The sequence below is a fragment of the Ostrea edulis genome, chromosome 9 (genome assembly GCF_947568905.1).
Source record: "Ostrea edulis chromosome 9, xbOstEdul1.1, whole genome shotgun sequence".
In the NCBI taxonomy this organism is placed as follows: Eukaryota; Metazoa; Mollusca; class Bivalvia; order Ostreida; family Ostreidae; genus Ostrea; species Ostrea edulis.
Genome location: NC_079172.1, coordinates 622 through 19,767, shown reverse-complemented (window position 1 = coordinate 19,767; position 19,146 = coordinate 622). Strand labels below are relative to the sequence as shown.

General features: G+C 38.5%; 1 long non-coding RNA gene and 1 pseudogene across 1 annotated transcript; one reads left to right on the top strand and one right to left on the bottom strand.

The window, feature by feature from the left end:
• The first annotated feature begins 3,342 nt into the window (after window positions 1–3,342).
• LOC130049958 (uncharacterized) lies at window positions 3,343–15,019 on the top strand. Its single transcript, XR_008798293.1, has 4 exons — window positions 3,343–4,029; window positions 9,592–9,695; window positions 14,114–14,232; window positions 14,882–15,019. It is a non-coding gene; the product is annotated as an uncharacterized LOC130049958 (long non-coding RNA).
• LOC125660611 (E3 ubiquitin-protein ligase TRIM71-like) lies at window positions 14,263–17,027 on the bottom strand (annotated as a pseudogene).
• Window positions 17,028–19,146: the final 2,119 nt, after the last annotated feature.

Here is a 19,146-nt window from a genome sequence, read left to right as displayed (position 1 = left end):
CGATGTGGCCCTGGGCCTCTTGTTGAACTCATGTTTATGCTCTTGGACTAGTGACAGGTGTCAATGGTTTTTTTTTCAGAAGCCCGCCCTGGTAGATGGAATCTGCCGCTTGACCAGCAGCTAGTGATGGGACATCGGTTCACTTTTATAATCGATCATCGGTTAGAATCGGTTGCTGCTTCCGATGCGATTTTCCGATTATAATCGGATGTTACATTTTTACTATATAAAGCATAATCTTGTAGGTTTGTTTTTTTTAAAAAATCTTCAATTATATATCAATTAGCTAATATCAATAACTCAATATGATGTTTTCTATGTTGTCTTGATGCTTTTGCACTTTCTATATAAGCACCTTATAGTTCATAATCACCTTAGCTTTGTGCTGGTTGGATAGTTGGATATATAACTAGCTCATAATTATGATGGATGCCATTGGAAGGTGAGATGCATATCCATATTGAATCTTACACGGAGATCAGAGATGGAAATTTAACTATATATTATTCAAAATTAAAACATAAAAAAGTACTAGTGCAGATTTGTTTTTTATTCAATACAAAGCATTACATTTCTTAAACAAATAGTTAACAGCTCTTTCTAGGAGAGAAATAGCAAGGTAAACTAAACACCAGTATGATGTAAAACTCAGCATTTTAATCTAAATCTCTACTGTCTCTGACTTAAGCATAATACCATTCAATCTCTCACCAAAATATACTCATGTTTTTGCTCAAAAAAATAAACAAATCTACATTATCTGCATTCAACCTACTTCTCTTTTTTGACACCAACCCACCAGCAAGAGAAAATACTCTCTCTGATGGCACACTACTAGCTTGAACACATAAACTCTTTTTTGCAAGAACTGCTATTCTGGGGGAAAACATTTCATTTTTCTGCCTCCACTCTAGAGCTGTGAGCCCTTTGTCATCTTCTTTCAGTGCAATCCCCAGGTAACGTCTGGTCTCTTCATAAGCCATATCATCTTGTGAAACTGCTTTCTCCTACGCACATTTTATCACTAAGACAGTCTTCTGTGTCTGCTGTTTATGTTCACTATCCAGATGTGCACGGAAATTTGTAGTATTTCCTGTAAAGGGAACTTATCAATTTACTAAGATAAAGGGAGTTATATTAAGAAAAAGATAAAAGATACTAGGTATTTAATACTAGAATATAGTAAAGTACGTTCAAGAAAATTCGGAATTTAATATCAAGTTGCATATGATGCGATTGTAAGAACTGATAGTTATGGCACACTGAATAAATCACCAATGTATATGATAGAAAAAATATTATACATTTGAAACAAGAATATCGTGCACATGATTCTGGTGTGTTGCACTAAAAAATGCGCGCCACATGTCAAAGTATGAAAAAATAAACTTACCAGTGTTGGTGTATTCCTTTTAGCATATACGTCACACGGCTTTATTTAGATTTAGGTTCGTTTTACTTGGAGGTAAATTGATGTCTACCTTCCGAAATCCGAAATACTTCCATACTTCTGACTTCTTTTTCACGCCCGGGTGATCATATATTCCATTGTTTGACGCCATTTTTGTCCCTGGCACAGGTAAAACGATAACAGAAACGGTCTAATTCCGGAATGCGCTCTATGAGATGTGTGGATCCGATGATCGATTATGAAAAAAAATAATCGATCATCGGAATCGGTAGCTTTTTTTCGTCGTTAATCGATGTTTTCTGATTATCAGTACAACACTACCAGCAGCACTGTCCAGGTCAGTGGTTACCTATTGCTCTAGACAAGGGTGTCACATGGAGACTCATTTTTCCTGATGGTCTTGACGTTCACTAGCTGGCAATATTTGTGACTCATATTAGCCTCATTTACATTCTGAAGTTTAATTCATAACATATTGCTGGATATTTGTAGAGACAGTGGTTGATGCTGGATATATGACTTTTCCTCAGCCCATCATTACCTGCTGGAGTGCTGGTTGAGGCTGAACGCTTTAATAAATATAACTGTGATCTTGCTGAGATGTAGTAATCTATGGGAATTTTCCAAAGAAGATTCAAGAGAAGTATTCAATTATATAAGTTCAGACTGTAGAGAGCATGAAAGCAGATATTACAGTTATCTCCCTTAGACTAGATGAATTACAATAATGCACTTTCAAATCATCTAAGTTTAGAGTTATAATGCTGTTTGAATTTTCTGAATTTGACTACGGTTACTAGTTAAAGACATAACCACATGTATTGCCTCAGTTTACTTACAATTATAATATATACCTATAAGTATAAATTGTCATTCTCTTAATTTTGTATAATTTGTGGAATTTATGAAAATTGCATGATCACTGTTCGTTATCTTCTCTTTATATTACCAGTAGATTCTATGTACCTGACTCACCAGGAATGCATTGTTAGGTCACCTTAGTCACTCAGGTGATCTTTTGCTATTGATCTGCCCGTTCGTTATTGTCGTCTGTCGATTGATTGTATATCGATTCGTTTAACACCCCCCTCAACAAAATTTCACTCATGGAGACATCATCAATTCCGAAGGGCTGCAAAATTTAGGTCTATGCTCGGCGCTTATGGCCTTTGAGCAGGGAGGGATTTTTATCTTGCCACAAAACATTCTTGGGAAAAGGGGATTCATGTTTGTTCAAATGAAGCAACGTGTCAACTTGAAAGGGGAAATTTAATACAGTGAAACTTCTCCAAATCGACCCCTCAGAAAACCATTCCTCTCTGAATATCGCCCAATTCTTAAAGTCTCTGTAGGAATCTTAACATATCCTTTCAAAGAAATTCATATAGTCCAAAATGTGACTTATCGAGATTTCCGCCATTTTTGACAAGGGACTTCTGGGATGATCCTCAGTTAAAGGTTCAGATTTAGCTCGGATTATTCTGTGCTCTTTAGTCATTGGAGCGTGCAGTATGAGCCAGAGCACTGCGCTCACTATTAATATGCAAGTAGCTGCATTTAATTCAAATTGAAGTTGAACGCAAGGACCCCAGGGGTAGGGTGGGGGCAGAATATGAAATCAGAGTTTTATATGGTAATATGCAGAAAATTTATTAAAACAAAGACTGTTCAAGAGTAGCAGGGCCACACTAAATCATATCCAAATGCAAATGTCCCCAAGTTGTGTGAAAACAAGGTTTTTTTATGACCCTGACTAAGGATGGGGTGGAATTGTTTTTGTCCTGTCTGTCTGAAATTTTAACTTTCCTCATAACTTTTAAATAATGAGCAATGGGGCTCTCATATTTGCATTCTTTTTTTATAGCCATAAAGTCTTTCACTTCGTGACCTTGACATTAGAGTTTCATCTACTGACCGGTTTAGGTAGGACTTTCACATTTTGTATACATATAATGACCTGAACGTTTTACAGAATAGTCATATTGGTATTGAGGCATTCTTGTGTTGTGTGAATTTAAGTTTGCTTTATGTCGTGAACTTAGGGGCTAGGTGGGGCCACAAAATAGTGTCAACATATTTCATAGGAATAATGATTGAAAATACAAAAAAAAAATTGAAAATCAAAACAGCTGACCAAGAGCAAGGTGACTCGGGTGAGTGATGTGGCCTAAAGGCTTCTTTGGGATTAAACTCTAAGGTTATAAAGTATGTTTCTAACAATTTATCTGAAATTATTTGTATGTGTTGATTTTGGGGTCCAAAAAGTCAAGGTCACTACTGGACTTCATAGAAAAGCTAGTATAAATTCATTACGGAAGCATATGCCCTGCGTTGCAGAGTTCTTATTCATATTCTATCATGAAACAGAAAACAAAGTCGCTTGACAAAATTCTCTTCCAAAAATTTACTGAGCATTTTCAACTTGCAGACAATTTTACTTGCCTGTCTGATTTCTGGTGATTCCAGCACTCAATGCTACTTTGGTTTTTCAGCTTTCTGGACCTTAAAAGATGTTGACACCCTGCTGATGGAGCAGATCCTATTTCTTAGAAGCAGAAAGCAGTTCTCTTACCATCAGATCTGATCCATTTTTGGAGATAGCCTTTTGTATGGAGCTGGTAATTTTGTTTTCCTTTTTAGTTCACTTGAAATCTAAGCTCATATGAGCTTTTTTGATCTCCCCTTATCTGTGGTCCATCCGTCCTTTCTTATGTAAACTTTTATGATCCCCAAAAAATTTGAGGAGCATTAATACATTCTCTGTCATGTCTGTTCCACCTCATATCTCCTAAACTTTTTCATCAGAAATTGATCAAATTGATCACAAATGTTCAGGTAAGGACTTGTGGACCAAAGTCTATCAAGGTCATTGTGGAAAGGCCAAGGTCGATCAGATAATAAAAGTTCCTTATTTCAACAGTTTTTGATTCCCATCTCCTAAACCATTCATCAGAAATTGATCAGCAATAGTTCTTGGGACGGGACATTTGGTTCAAGGTCATTTTTGAAAAGTCAAGGACACTCAGAACATGTACTTTATAGAAGGAAAAAATGCTTATTTCAACTGTTTTAGCTCACCTGATTCTGATCACCTGTTGTCCGTCATCTGTCTATCCGTCGGTAAACTTTTTACATTTTTGACTTCCTCTCCAGAACCACTGGCTAATTTCAAACCAAACTTGGGGTAAAAGCATCCTTGGGTGAAGATCATTTAAGTTTGTTCAAATGAAGGGCCATGCCCCCTTCAAAGGAAATGATCACAAAAATGCTAAAATAGGGTGGGGTCGTTTAAAAAGTTCTTCTCAAGAATCACTGGGCTAGAAGAGTTGAAATTTACATCAAAGCTTTCTAACAGTACAAATTTAATTTTGTTCAAACCAAAACCCACAGGAGTAGGGTAGGGCCACAATAGGGGATCAAAGTTTTACATGCGAATATATAGGTACGGTTTTTGAAAATCTTCTTCTCATGAACCCCTGTGCCAGGAAAGTACAAATTTACATGAAAGTTTTCTGACATAATGCAGATTAAAGTTTGTAAAAATCATGGGCCAAGGTGACTCGGGTGAGCGATGTGGCCCATGAGCCTCTTGTTGAATAGCCTTTGATCACATATCACACAAGTAAGGGGGGAGATCAAACGTTCAATGTTTCACAAAAAACTAAATTCAAATAGTTTTCACCAAGACCCCCCCCCCCCCTTTAGAATGTTGAAACTAATTGATTAACAAGTATAATCATACGATTATAAATAACACTCTGTGTAATTTTCTACTTTTTATTCACAATTGAAAGTGCACATTAAAACTATTAGATGTTTATTAAAATGTAATGTTATTATGTGGTTTTTAACAATAGCTTAATTGTCATTTTTCTCTTTCCACTAAAGTGTAATCAATGTTGGATGACAGGAACTTATGGGTTATTTTATCCCCCCTCCCCCTAACTATTTGAATTTATTTTTTTAACCAACATTGATCTTTTGATACTTGCCCCTAAGTAACAGGCAAATTGAAGGCTCTAGTTAGCTTTTCTGATTAAAACTTTCTGTTGTGTGTCATTTGCGTCGTTGTAAACTTTTCAAATTTTCATTTTCTTCAGAACAACTTGGCCAATTTCAAACAAATAATATTTGGGTGATGGGGATTCAAGTTTGGTCTAATGAGGGGCAACATCCTTCTCCAAGGGAAGATAATAGTGAAATTACACTGACAAATTTTAAAATCTTCTCCAGAACTAAAGGGCCAATTTCAATCAAACATGGTAAAAATCATCCTTGGATGAATGGGATTTACATTTGTTCAAATGAAGGGCTGTGCCCCCTTCAAAGGAGAGATAATGCCGAAAATGCAAAAATAGGGTGGTGTCATTTAAAAACCTTCTCCTCAAGAATCACTAAGCTGGAAGAGCTAAAATGTACACGTAAGCTCTCTGCCATAGTGCAGATTCAAGTTTTGTGAAAATCATGGCCCCAGGGGCCAGGGATAGGTTAGGATCAAAGTTTACATGCAAATATATTGGGAAAATCTTTAAAAATCTTCTTGTCAAGAACCACTGGGCCAAACAAGTTCAAATTTACATGACAGCTTTTATATGTTGTATGTATATTTCCTGTGGCAAGACAGTTCATTTTATATCGTGACCTTTGACCTTGTGACCTTCAACTAGGATTTTGGTCTACTTTTGAAACATAATCTATCAAATATATTTGGATCCATTTTAGGTGGGGCTTTCATTTTTAGCTCACCTGAACCGAAGCTTCAAGTGAGCTTTTCTGATTACATTTTGTCCGTCGTCCGCCCGTCTGTAAACTTTTCACACTTTCGACTTCTTCTCCAGAACCCAAAGGCCAAATTCAACCAAACTTGTCACAAAGCATCCTTGGGTGAAGGGGATTCAGATTTGTTCAAATGAAGGGCCATGCCCTTTTTCAAGGGGAGATAATTAAGAGTATGTGAAATTCTGGTGGCATCTTTTAAAAATCTTCTTCTCAAGAACCACTGGGCCAGAAAGGATGAAATTTATAGACAAGCTTTATTAGGAAGTGCAGATTCTAAATTGTTAAAATCATGGCCCCCGGGGATTGGATGGGGCCACAATAGGGGATCCAAGTTTTACATACAAATATATAGCAAGGTTTGACATTTACTTTTTTGAGCACTAGACCAATCGGGCTACTTCAAATGATTTTTACTAGACCTGACCTTACATCCACTAGCCCCGACCAACTTTCCAGAAAGACGTTAACTGATAGTTTCTCCATATTTAGATACCGGTACTTAATTTAAGTTACAAACGTTAAGTTTGAACTAAAACATATTTAATTGTCTCCAAAAAATCTTTAAGCTTGTCATTTATTTGATGCTTTTATTTTCCAAACACATTTTCTGTTTCTTTAAATTTTACCGGCACGGAAATCATCTAGTCCATTTAGAATAAAATGACCTAAACTGTTTTTGTTTTAAATTTCTATTTCATAATCCCTATTGTGAGTCTTCCCAACCTTTTCATTTTTTTTTTCTCTTGGGACATCTTTCCTTGAGGACGAGAAGGCATATGTGACTGCGAAAAAAGGTCCCAGATGCGGCAGCACGTCATAATGAGAAATCGGCGATGGAAATCTCTAGATGTTTGCGTCACAATAAAAATATATAGAGACAATCCTGCACATATATCAACACCGAAAAAGGGTTGTTCATGACGTAATTTATTAATTAGATAAACACTTTCTTATAGATATTTAATTCAATTAAACTCTTTTTTTTAATGAAAATGAATTCAATTTATATATATTTATCCGAAACATAACTTTACACATATATTAACATTGTGTAAATGTCGTAAAACATCACACTCGACTTATTTATTAGAACTGTAGAGTTTTGTGTCTTCACGCGGATCAGACTTGCTCTCAAACTCTTTGCAGTTATTTTTTTTTTCTTTTTAGCTAAGAATAAAATATCTTGTGGTTTAAAGTAAAGTTTGTTGTTTATTTTTAAACATGACCAGTCGGACTAGTAAATAGACATTTTACCCGACCGGACCTAACATTTAGTAGACTCGGTCGGTCGGACGTGCCTTAGTGTCAAACCCTGTATAGGACCAATCTTTAAAAATCTTCTTCTCAAGAACCACTGAGCCAAAAAAGCTGAGATTTATATGAAAGCTTCCTGATATAGTGCAGATTCTAAATTGTTAAAATCATGGCCCCCGGGGGTCGGATGGGGCCACAAGGGGGGATCAAAGTTTTACATACAAATATATAGGAAAAATCTTTAAAAATCTTCTTCTCAAGAACCACTGAGCCAGAGAAGCTGATATTTACATGAAAGATTTTTGACATAGTGCAATTCAAGTTTGTTAAAATCATGGCCCCCGGGGGAAGGATGGGGTCACAAGGGGGGATCAAAGTTTAACATACAAATCTATAGGAAAAATCTTTAAAAATTTTCTTCTGAAGAACCACTAAGCAAGAGAAGCTGAGATTTATATGAAAGCTTCCTGATATAGTGCAGATTCTAAATTGTCAAAATCATGGCCCCCCCGGAGTCGGATGGGGCCACAATAGGGGATCAAAATTTTACATACAAATATATAGGAAAAATCTTTAAAAATCTTCTTCTCAAGAACCACTGAGCCAGAAAAGCTGAGATTTATATGAAGGCTTTCTGATATAGTGCAGATTAAGGTTTGTAAAAATCATGGTCCCTGGGGGTCAGATGGGGCCACAAGGGGGATCAAAGTTTTACATAGAAATACATAGGGAAAATCTTTAAAAATCTTCTTCTCAAGAACCACTGAGCCAGAGAAGCTGATATTTACATGAAAGCTTTCTGACATAATGCAGATTCAAGTTTGTTGAAATCCTGGCCCCCGGGGGTTAGATGGGGCCACAATAGGGGATCAAATTTTTACATACAAATATATAGGGATAATCCTTAAAAATCTTCTTCCCAAGAACCACTGAGCCAGAAAAGCTGATATTTACATGAAAGCTTCCTAACATAGTGTAGAGTTAAGTTTGTTCAAATCATGGCCCCCTGGGGTAGGATGGGGCCACAATAGGGGATCCAAGTTTTACATACAAATATATAGGAAAAATCTTTAAAAATATTCTTCTCAAGAACCACTGAGCCAGAAAAGCTGATATTTACATGAAAGATTTTTGACATAATGCAGATTCAAGTTTGTTCAGATCATGGCCCATGGGGGTAGGATGGGGCCACAAGGGGGGATCAAAGTTTTACATACAAATATATAGGAAAAATCTTTAAAAATCTACTTCTCAAGAACTAGTGGGCCAAAGAAGTTCAAATTTACATGAAAGCTTTCTGACATAGTGTAGATTCAAGTTTTCAAAAACCATTGTCTTCAGGGGTAGGTTGGCGCCATAATAGGGACTACGTTTTTGCATGCAAATATATATGGAAAGTCTTCTGATATGGACCACTTTAAGGTGACTCAGGTGAGCGATATGGCCCATGGGCCTCTTGTTTGTATATAGATTCTTTATGGAAAAACCTTATTTTGTGAAGTTTGACCTTAACCTGGGAGTTCGATCATTCTGACGTATTCAATATCTCCTGAACATATTTTGTATTTAAATTTTTATGACAATACCTATTTTTTCATACTATAACCTTTGACTTTGTGACCTTGAAATTTGACCTTATTTCAAGGAAATGTAACCTACCAAATATTTTCAATAGTATTCAAGGTAGGGCTTTCATATTTTGTTTATAGGTTCTTGTTGACAAAACGACCTTGTGGTACAATCACATTTGATCTTTTGACCTCCACCTACTTTCCAAAAAAATGGCCTAGTTAATATCTTCTAAACTATTTAAGGAAAAAGCTTTCATATTTTGTGTATAGATTTTTATGGCAAGACTTTGATTTAGTGTTTGACCTTATGACCTAAATCTACTTTTAATAAGAATCTGACCTCTTCATTATACCCCCCGCAACAAGTTGTGGGGGGGGGGGGGGGTATACTGGAATCGGGTTGTCCGTCTGTCTGTCCGTCCATCCGTCTGTGCACTGGTTTGGTCTCATTTTGATACATTCAGTATCATTGTATTGATCTTTTGAGTATAAATTTGTGATCTAAAAGCATGATATAATGGTGTAAAGGATCAGTTTGTGGTTAACCAATATTTGATGTGAAAATAAATATTGTAGGGTAACGGTTACTGGAGACATGCTGTTGATTGATGAGGATAATTTTCCCGAGACTCTGACATATTGCAGGACCTGGATAGCTCTACTGGTGTTCAAAATGCCAGGTTTGTTAATGGAATTACATGTAAATGTTCCATGGAATGTCAGATTTGTTAATGGATTTACATGTGAAATGTTCCATGTAATGGCCAGGGCATATGTAATATAGCATTAATATTTTTAATGAAACTCAGGTGACCTATTGCAAATGGTCAGCGTCCGTTGTCATGCGTTGCATGTCGTGTTAGGTGTGTTAACATCTTCAAGACAACGGGGAAATAAATTGTAAATTTCAGAATTCCTGGACTCCTGTGGCTTTAGGGGCGGGGCAAAAACTGCCCAAATTTGACCAATTTTCAAAAAATCTTCTTTACGACTATACATGTGTAAGAAAAACTCAATGCATAGGGATGTAGAGCAGGAAAGCCTCTATCAAAATTGTAAATTTCATGATCCCTGGGGTAGGGGTTCTGACCTCAGGGCGATGCCAAACATGTTATATAGTATTGGTGTGTAAAACACTTAAATGACATCTTCTTAAGTGCTGTTGAACCTTTCTTGTCAGCGGAACTCCTCTGAGAACACTCAACATCATTTCGTGAATCTTTGTAGTTAATAGAAACATGCTGTGTAGATGTGCATATTCCCAGGAAATTCTGATTGTCCCTTTTGAACTTAGAATTTCGAGTCTGTATGTCCTGTTGTTGTCAGTACAATTCCTCAGAGATCGCATAACAGAATTTGATGAAAATTTGTAGTTAATAAGGACACACTGTGTAGATGTGCATATTGCCAGAAAATTCTGATTCAATTATTTTTCTTGGAGTTATCCCCCTTTTGAATTTTGAGCCTGTCTGTGCTGTTCTTGCAGTAATGCATAGAATTACCATTCATTATGTGAGACATTGTTAAGCAATGTTGGAGCATGGGGTATGTGAACTTGATAACTTTTACTTTCTTTCATTAGTCAGGTGCTCTAACCATTGAGCAACCATGACCGGTCTATCCGAAACCCCTATAATACTAGTCACGTGCTCCAGTCATTGAGCTACCATGACCAGTCTATCAGAGATCCCTGTATTACAAGTCAGGTGCTCTAACCATTGAGCTACAGTGACCGGTCTATCAGAGACCCCTGTATTATTAGTCATATGATCTAACAATTGAGCTACCATGACCGGTCTATCAGAGACCCCAGTTGTACTATTCAGGTGCTCTAGCCATTGAGTTACCATGACCGGTCTATCTGAGACCCCTGTATTACTAATCAAGTGCTCTAACTATTGAGCTACTGTGACTGGTCTATTGGAGACCCTTGTATTACTAGTCAGGGACCCCTGTTGTACTAATCAGGGGCTCTAACCATTGAGCTACCATGACCGGTGTATTAGAGACCCCTGTATTACTAGTCAGTTGCTTTAACCATTGAGCTACCATGACGGATCTATCCGAAACCCCTGTATTACTAGTCACATGCTCCAGTCATTGAGCTACTGTGATCGGTTTATCCTAGACCCCTGAGCTACCAAAAAAAAAACAACAACTATTGAGCTACCATATGACCAGTCTATCTGAGATCCCAGTATTACTAGTCAGGTGCTCTAACCATTAAGCTACCATGACCGGTCTATCAGGGACCCCTGTTGTACTAGTCAGTTTCTTTAACCATTGAGCTACCGTGACTGGTCTATCGGAGACCCTTGTATTACTAGTCAGGTGTTCTAACCATTCAGCTACCATGACCGGTCTATCAGAGACCCCTGTTGTACAAGTCAGTTGCTTTAACCATTGAGCTACCGTGACTGGTCTATCGGAGACCCTTGTATTACTAGTCAGGTGTTCTAACCATTCAGCTACCATGACCGGTGTATTAGAGACCCCTGTATTACTAGTCAGTTGCTTTAAGCATTGAGCTACCATGACCGGTCTATCGGAGACCCCTGTTGTACTAGTCAGGTGCTCTAATCATTGAGCTACCGTGATTAGTTTATCGTAGACCCTTGTATTAATATTCAGTTGCTTTAACCATTGAGCTACCGTGACCGGTGTATCAGAGATCCCTGTTGTACTAGTCAGGTGCTGTAACCATTGAGCTACCGTGACCAGTCTATCTGAGACCCCTGTATTACTAGTCAGGTGCTCTAACAATTAAGCTACCGTGACCGGTCTATCAGGGACCCCTGTTGTACTAGTCAGTTTCTTTAACCATTGAGCTACCGTGACCGGTCTATCGGAGACCCTTGTATTACTAGTCAGGTGTTCTAACCATTCAGCTACCATGACCGGTCTATCGGAGACCCCAGTTGTACTAGTCAGGTGCTCTAATCATTGAGCTACAGTGATTAGTTTATCATAGACCCTTGTATTAATATTCAGGTGCTCTAACCATTGAGCTACCATGACCGGTCTATCAGAGATCCCTGTATTACTAGTCAGGTGATCTAACAATTGAGCTACCATGACCGGTCTATCAGAGACCCATGTTGTACAAGTCAGGTGCTCTAACCATTGAGCTACCGTGACCGGTCTATCTGAGACCCTTGTATTACTAGTCAGGTGTTCTAACCATTGAGCTACCATGACCGGTCTATCAGAGATCCCTATTATACTAGTCAGGTGCTCTAACAATTGAGCTACCATGACTGGTCTATCAGAGACCCCTGTATTACTAGTCAGTTGCTTTAACCATTGAGCTACCGTGAGCGGTCTATCCGAGACCCTTGTATTACTAGTCAGGTGCTCTAAACATTGAGCTACCGTGTCCGGTCTATCAGAGATCCCTATTATACTAGTCAGGTGCTCTAACAATTGAGCTACCATGACTGGTCTATCAGAGACCCCTGTATTACTAGTCAGTTGCTTTAACCATTGAGCTACCGTGAGCGGTCTATCCGAGACCCTTGTATTACTAGTCAGGTGCTCTAAACATTGAGCTACCGTGTCCGGTCTATCAGAGCCCCCTGTATTACTCTAACCATTGAGCTACCGAGACCAGTCTATTAGAGACCCTTGCATTACTAGTCAGGTGTTCTAACGATTGAGCTACCATGACCGGTGTATCAGAGACCCCTCTATTACTAGTCAAGTGATCTAGCGATTGAACCACCGTGAGCGGTCTATCAGAGACCCCTGTTGTACTAGTCAGGTACTCTAACCATTGAGCTACCATGACCAGTCTATCCAAGACCCCTGTATTACTAGTCAGGTGCTTTAACCATTGAGCTACCATAACTGGTCTATCTGAGACCCCTGTATTACTAGTCAGGTGCTCTAACCATTGAGCTACTGTGACCGGTCTATGTGAGACCCCTGTATTACCAGTTAGGTGCCCAGTTTTTCAGAGACCCCTGTATTACAAATCATGTGCTCTAACTATTGACCTATCCATAGGCTGATGTTAAGATGAACCATGGATATCGATCTGGATAGCTCCGTGCTTAGAACATCTGACTAGTAATACACGGGTCTCTGATAGACCGGCCACTGTAGCTCAATAGTTAAAACACCTGCAGATTAGTAATACAGGGGTCTCTGATAGACCGGCCACTGTAGCTCAATAGTTAGAACACCTGATTAGTAATACACGGGTCTCTGATAGACCGGTCACTGTAGCTCAATAGTTAGAACACCTGATTAGTAATACACGGGTCTTTTTTTGTTAGACCGATCACTGTAGCTCAATAGTTAGAACACCTGATTAGTAATACAGGGGTCTCTGATAGACCGGCCACTGTAGCTCAATAGTTAGAACACCTGATTAGTAATACACGGGTCTCTGATAGACCGGCCACTGTAGCTCAATAGTTAGAGCACCTGATTAGTAATACACAGGTCTCTGATACACCGGCCACTGTAGCTCAATAGTTAGAGCACCTGACTAGTAATACAGGGGTCTCTGTTAGACCGGTCACTGTAGCTCAATAGTTAGAACACCTGATTAGTAATACACGGGTCTCTGATAGACCGGTCACTGTAGCTCAATAGTTGGAGCACCTGATTAGTAATACAGGGGTCTCTGTTGGACCGGTCACTGTAGCTCAATAGTTAGAACACCTGATTAGTAATACACGGGTCTCTGATAGACCGGTCACTGTAGCTCAATAGTTGGAGCACCTGATTAGTAATACACGGGTCTTTTTTTGTTAGACCGATCACTGTAGCTCAATAGTTAGAACACCTGATTAGTAATACAGGGGTCACTGTAGCTCAATAGTTAGAACACCTGATTAGTAATACAGGGGTCTCTGTTAGACCAGTCACTGTAGCTCAATAGTTGGAGCACCTGACTAGTTATACAGGGTTGTCGGATTTGATTTCCAGTTGCAGCACGAATTTTCTCCTTCCTGTTACATTTACATATATATATAAACATGTAAATATACCACACTGTAATAGACTGGACATTTTGTAAGATAATTAAGTTCTGAAATACAGACAATTGTTGACAATATAGTTAGATATAATTACACTTTGTGTTTTGTAGGACTGTGGAGTGTTGTGATGTTATTGATGGTCAACAGAAGACTGTGACCTTGAATCTGAAGATCTGTGATGAAGACTGGACGTTTGGGGTCACTCTCTGTTATAGTACTACAAATCTAAGTAAGTACTCAGTAATAATGTAAGACTGAACTCTGTATCATGTTTATCTAATATATACATTGTAAAATCAAACACATATTGAAATACATAATTAACAAACAGAATAATTAGTAGTTTATCACACACAAACAAGTATATGTGTACTTGTATAGATGTACTATAATTCAAGGCTACACACAAAATACTGACAACGTGACTTAGTACATCACAAGAACTGATTTACCTTTATTTACATTTCATGATTGACATGTGTCTAATTGTATATAGATAATTAACTAGTAACACAATCTAATTATTAATTAGTATACTAAGATTAGATATAATAATACAGATATTGTAAGATATAATTACTAAACAGCAGTGAGAGACTGTTCTATCAGTTAAACTCACAAACACAAGTACATGTTAATTACACATCACAGACACAGGACTGTAATTAACACGGAGCTGTAATTAACACGGGGCTGTAATCAACACAGGGCTGTAATTAACACAGGTCTGTAATCAAAAAGCAGATGTAATCAACACAAAGATGCAATTAACACTGTGTTTAGATGTGTAATGAACAGGGTTTTTAGATGTGTAATTAACACTGTAGAGTTGTGTAATTAACACTGTGTTTATAGATATTGGATTTTCTTCACTTTAGCAGTGAACCGTTCAGCCACAAAGAGGTTGTCTCTGATGTCCACACATAAACCTACTGGACGTTCTAAATGACAGTGAATGTAACGGAGGAACTGTCCGTCCTGATCTAGGATGTGGATACGGTGATTGTTAGTGTCTGCTGTCAGGATGTGACTCTGGCTGTCTGTAGTGAGGCCGCGTGGATTAAATGATTGCTCGGTATTAGAGGGATGACCAGTGTATCTAAATCGGAGTTTTCCTGACTGATTGACCACCACTACTGCTCTAGCTCCATTGTCAGCCACACAGATATCCAGGTTCTTGTTCTCACTGAGGTATTTAGGGAATGTATCAGATGAGTAGAGAGGACGACCCTGATCATCAAACTGAATGCTCTGTTTCTCTGTGGAGCCGGAGTAACGCACGACTTTGTATTGTTTGTCATCATCACTGATCATGATAACCAGGAGATCACCAGAGGCGGTACTGCAGACATAGAGAGGTATCCACCCCTGTAGTGTGATCACGGTCTGTATCTGTTTATTCTTAATTAAATTAACAGTTTTATCTCTATAGTCAGTATAAACAAGATCTCCGTCCCGTGTCACTGTTATGTCCCACGGTGGTATCCCTGACTTGGTTTGTATTGATGTCAGTAGTTTACTCTGGAGGTTGAACAGCTTCATGGTTTTGTTAGTCCCGCATGTCCAGACTTGATCTTCACTCAGACAGCTAACACTATATAGTTCTGTATACCTAGTGTCTATGGCGGCGGTGAAGCGCGGCTCATCAAGCAGTGGTTTGACTGGAGGAGACGATACAGCTTCTGCTGACTTGATTGTGTCGCCATGTTCTGTGTTAATGGATAATGGCGACAGAGAACCAAACATTTCATTGAGCTGATCTTTGTTTATTTTCTGAGGAGTAAAACTCGGTAATTTGACTCGGACTTTAGTCGGTAATGTTCTAAATTCAGAATTCCTAGATTTGTAACTAGAGGTTAAGGAGACGTCATTTGATTTTAGGATTGATTTCAAGTCTGACATGATCTGTTTGAGTTCCGCCATTTTCTGTGTGATTTCTTCTGTATTTTTATTCAGGGTAGATAGGTGTTTGATTTTCATCTCCTGAATGTTGGATTTCTGCTGGTTGACAATGGCGGTAATCTCCCGGTGTAGGAGTTCTCCTTGTTGATCGGCAATTGTTGTCAGTTTCCCGTAATTCGTTTCTAACTCGGCTTTCTCAGTTTGTACACCAGACGCCATTTCTTCATATCGCGGGTAAATTCTGGTCTCGAGTTCGTCCAGATCTTTCTGTAAACTTTCTGTGTTAGCGCTGAGTTTTTCCAGAATATCTGATATATCGTGACCTTTGTGTTTACTTGAGGAGACGCAGGTAGAACAGACAGGAATGTCACATTTCTCACAGTAATGTTTACAGAGTTCGTCGGCGTGGTGTGGACATGTTGAGTAGTTAAGAGATTTTCTGTATTTATAGAGCACGACTTTGTGTCTTATAGACGAATCCGAGAGGTGCTTCCCAACACAGGTCTGGCATAGATTTATATCACAACGTTCACAGTGACTCTGTAGGTGGGCAGTTTTACAGAGGTCACACAATAGGATAATCTGGGCTCTGCGGAACGGATCCATTTTTGATGTCCGGGTCACATGAGGAGTTCACTGTTAATTAGATTAGGGAATCTTGATTAAAGATGAAACACATGACCAGCTAGAATTACAGTATGGTAGATAAACTGCCATCATTTATACCAGATACGTCTATACATTTCGAATAAGCCCCCCCCCCCCCCCCCTTCAGAGTTATGTGAAATTATTTTTAAAATGAGCAGATCTATCTTATTGAACACACAAATATGGATATTAAGTTTGTCTCACCTGAAAATCCAACATGGCCTCCCTGTTCTTTCGACCTTCCGTCTAGTCCTGTGATTAAATACCTGTGCGGTGCGTCAGCCTGTATACACTATCTGTTTAAATAGAGTTTTAAAGTTTGTTTTGACCTAGATCGTACTGGTAGCGATGTCAACATTGACGTCAGAAGATAGAATTGTTTCAATGTATGTATAAATCCCTTCATTATAGTCAGTGTACTTAGCAATATCAATTGTAACTCTCTGTGTGTGTGTGTGGGGGGGGGGGGGGGGGGGGGGGGGGGGGGGCTTATAGTAATCACTACTACTGTCTCAGTCTGGACAGTTTTATATAGAGACAACTCCTGATTTAGGTGAAGTACTTACGGACGTAGCATTGAGGGTTGTTTATCGTGCCAAAGACTAGTTTGCATTGAGGGTTGTTTATCGTGCCAAAGACTAGTTTGCATTGAGGGTTGTTTATCGTGCCAAAGATGAGGGTTGTTTATCGTGCCAAAGACTAGTTTACATTGAGGGTTGTTTATCGTGCCAAAGATGAGGGTTGTTTATCGTGCCAAAGACTAGTTTGCATTGAGGGTTGTTTATCGTGCCAAAGACTACTTTACATTGAGGGTTGTTTATCGTGCCAAAGACTAGTTTGCATTGGGGGTTGTTTATCGTGCCAAAGACTAGTTTATATTGAGGGTTGTTTATCGTGCCAAAGACTAGTTTACATTGAGGGTTGTTTATCGTGCCAAAGACTAGTTTACATTGGGGGTTGTTTATCGTGCCAAAGACTAGTTTGCATTGAGGGTTGTTTATCGTGCCAAAGACTAGTTTGCATTGAGGGTTGTTTATCGTGACAAAGACTAGTTTACATTGAGGGTTGTTTATGCTGGCGCGACGTTGTAAATTTCTTCTCGCTATTATCCAGTGTAAAATTCCAAACAAACTTACATGTATGTGAGTGACGTGTGTCTTTCACAGAAATAAACAAAGTCCCATTGAGCGCTTAGTTAAGGAACAATAACTACCTATATATTAAACAGTTTAGATTTGACGCGGTACTGAGATTTAAATCATTTAGTAAATGTAGCCAGTAAACATTGTATTCAAGAAATCATGGTATTGTTAATTAAAACAAAACATTATAAACATTTAGAGGCTAAATCAAACGTATGACAGTCTCGCATAGTAATATTAAATTAATTATCATTTACTCCCTGTATCATAAATAAATAAAATTAATTACACTGTCCTAATTCTACCCAATGGATAGATAGATTGATTGATTAATTGATTGATTGATGTTTTCCGCCACACTCAACAATTTTTCAGTTATCTGGTGGCGCCCAGTTTTTATTGGTGGAAGAGAGAACCCAGATACAATGTACCTGGGAAGAGACCACCGACCTTCCGCAAGTAAACTGGGAAACTTTCTCACCGGCGCGAGCGATTTGAACCCGCACCGACAGAGGTGGGAGGCCGTGTGATTTTGAGCGCGATGCTCTAACCACTCGGCCACGGATGCCCATCCCAATGGACAGAAAGAGAGATAGATAGATAGATATCAATTGACGGTTACACATTCCCAGGTCAATATGGTTTACAAAATAATACTATACAGGTAAATTATTCCCCGCGTATCGACCTGTATCCTTCTGATCACCTGTAGTACCACGGTGGCGGATCTAGAGGGAGTTAACAAGTGGAAGTTGAATTTTTAGAACTGAATAAATATCTTATTAAGAAACCCCAAGCCATTTTTTTTTTTCAAATTTATAACATGATATCGCAGTTAGATAGGGATGAAATAGTCTGTATCATTGTGATAAACAGAAAACTACATACTATTACTGTAAATTGTGTACAGCAACCAGAACTGTCTTTTCTGTATTCTGACAATAAACTTAACACGCTAATCAGAATTTTACAGACTTTTCTGTATTCTGACAATAAACTTAACACGCTAATCAGAATTTTACAGACTTTTCTGTATACTGACAATAAACTTAACACGCTAATCAGAATTTTACAGACTTTTCTGTATACTGACAATAAACTTAACACGCTAATCGGAATTTTACAGACTTTTCTGTATACTGACAATAAACTTAACACGCTAAACAGATTGATTGAAAATTGTTTTACGTCCCTCTCGAGAATATTGTACTCATATGGAGACGTCACCACTGCCGGTGAAGAGCTGCAACATTTGGGCCTATGCTCGACGCTTATGGTCATTGAGCAGGGAGGGATCTTTATCGTGCCACACCTGCTGCGACACAGGACCTCGTTTTTTGGGGGTTTTTTTGCGGTCTCATCGGAGGGACCGTAGCGGAATTTTACAGACTTTTCTGTATACTGACAATAAACTTAAAAAGCTTAGCAGAATTTTACAGACTTTTCTGTAT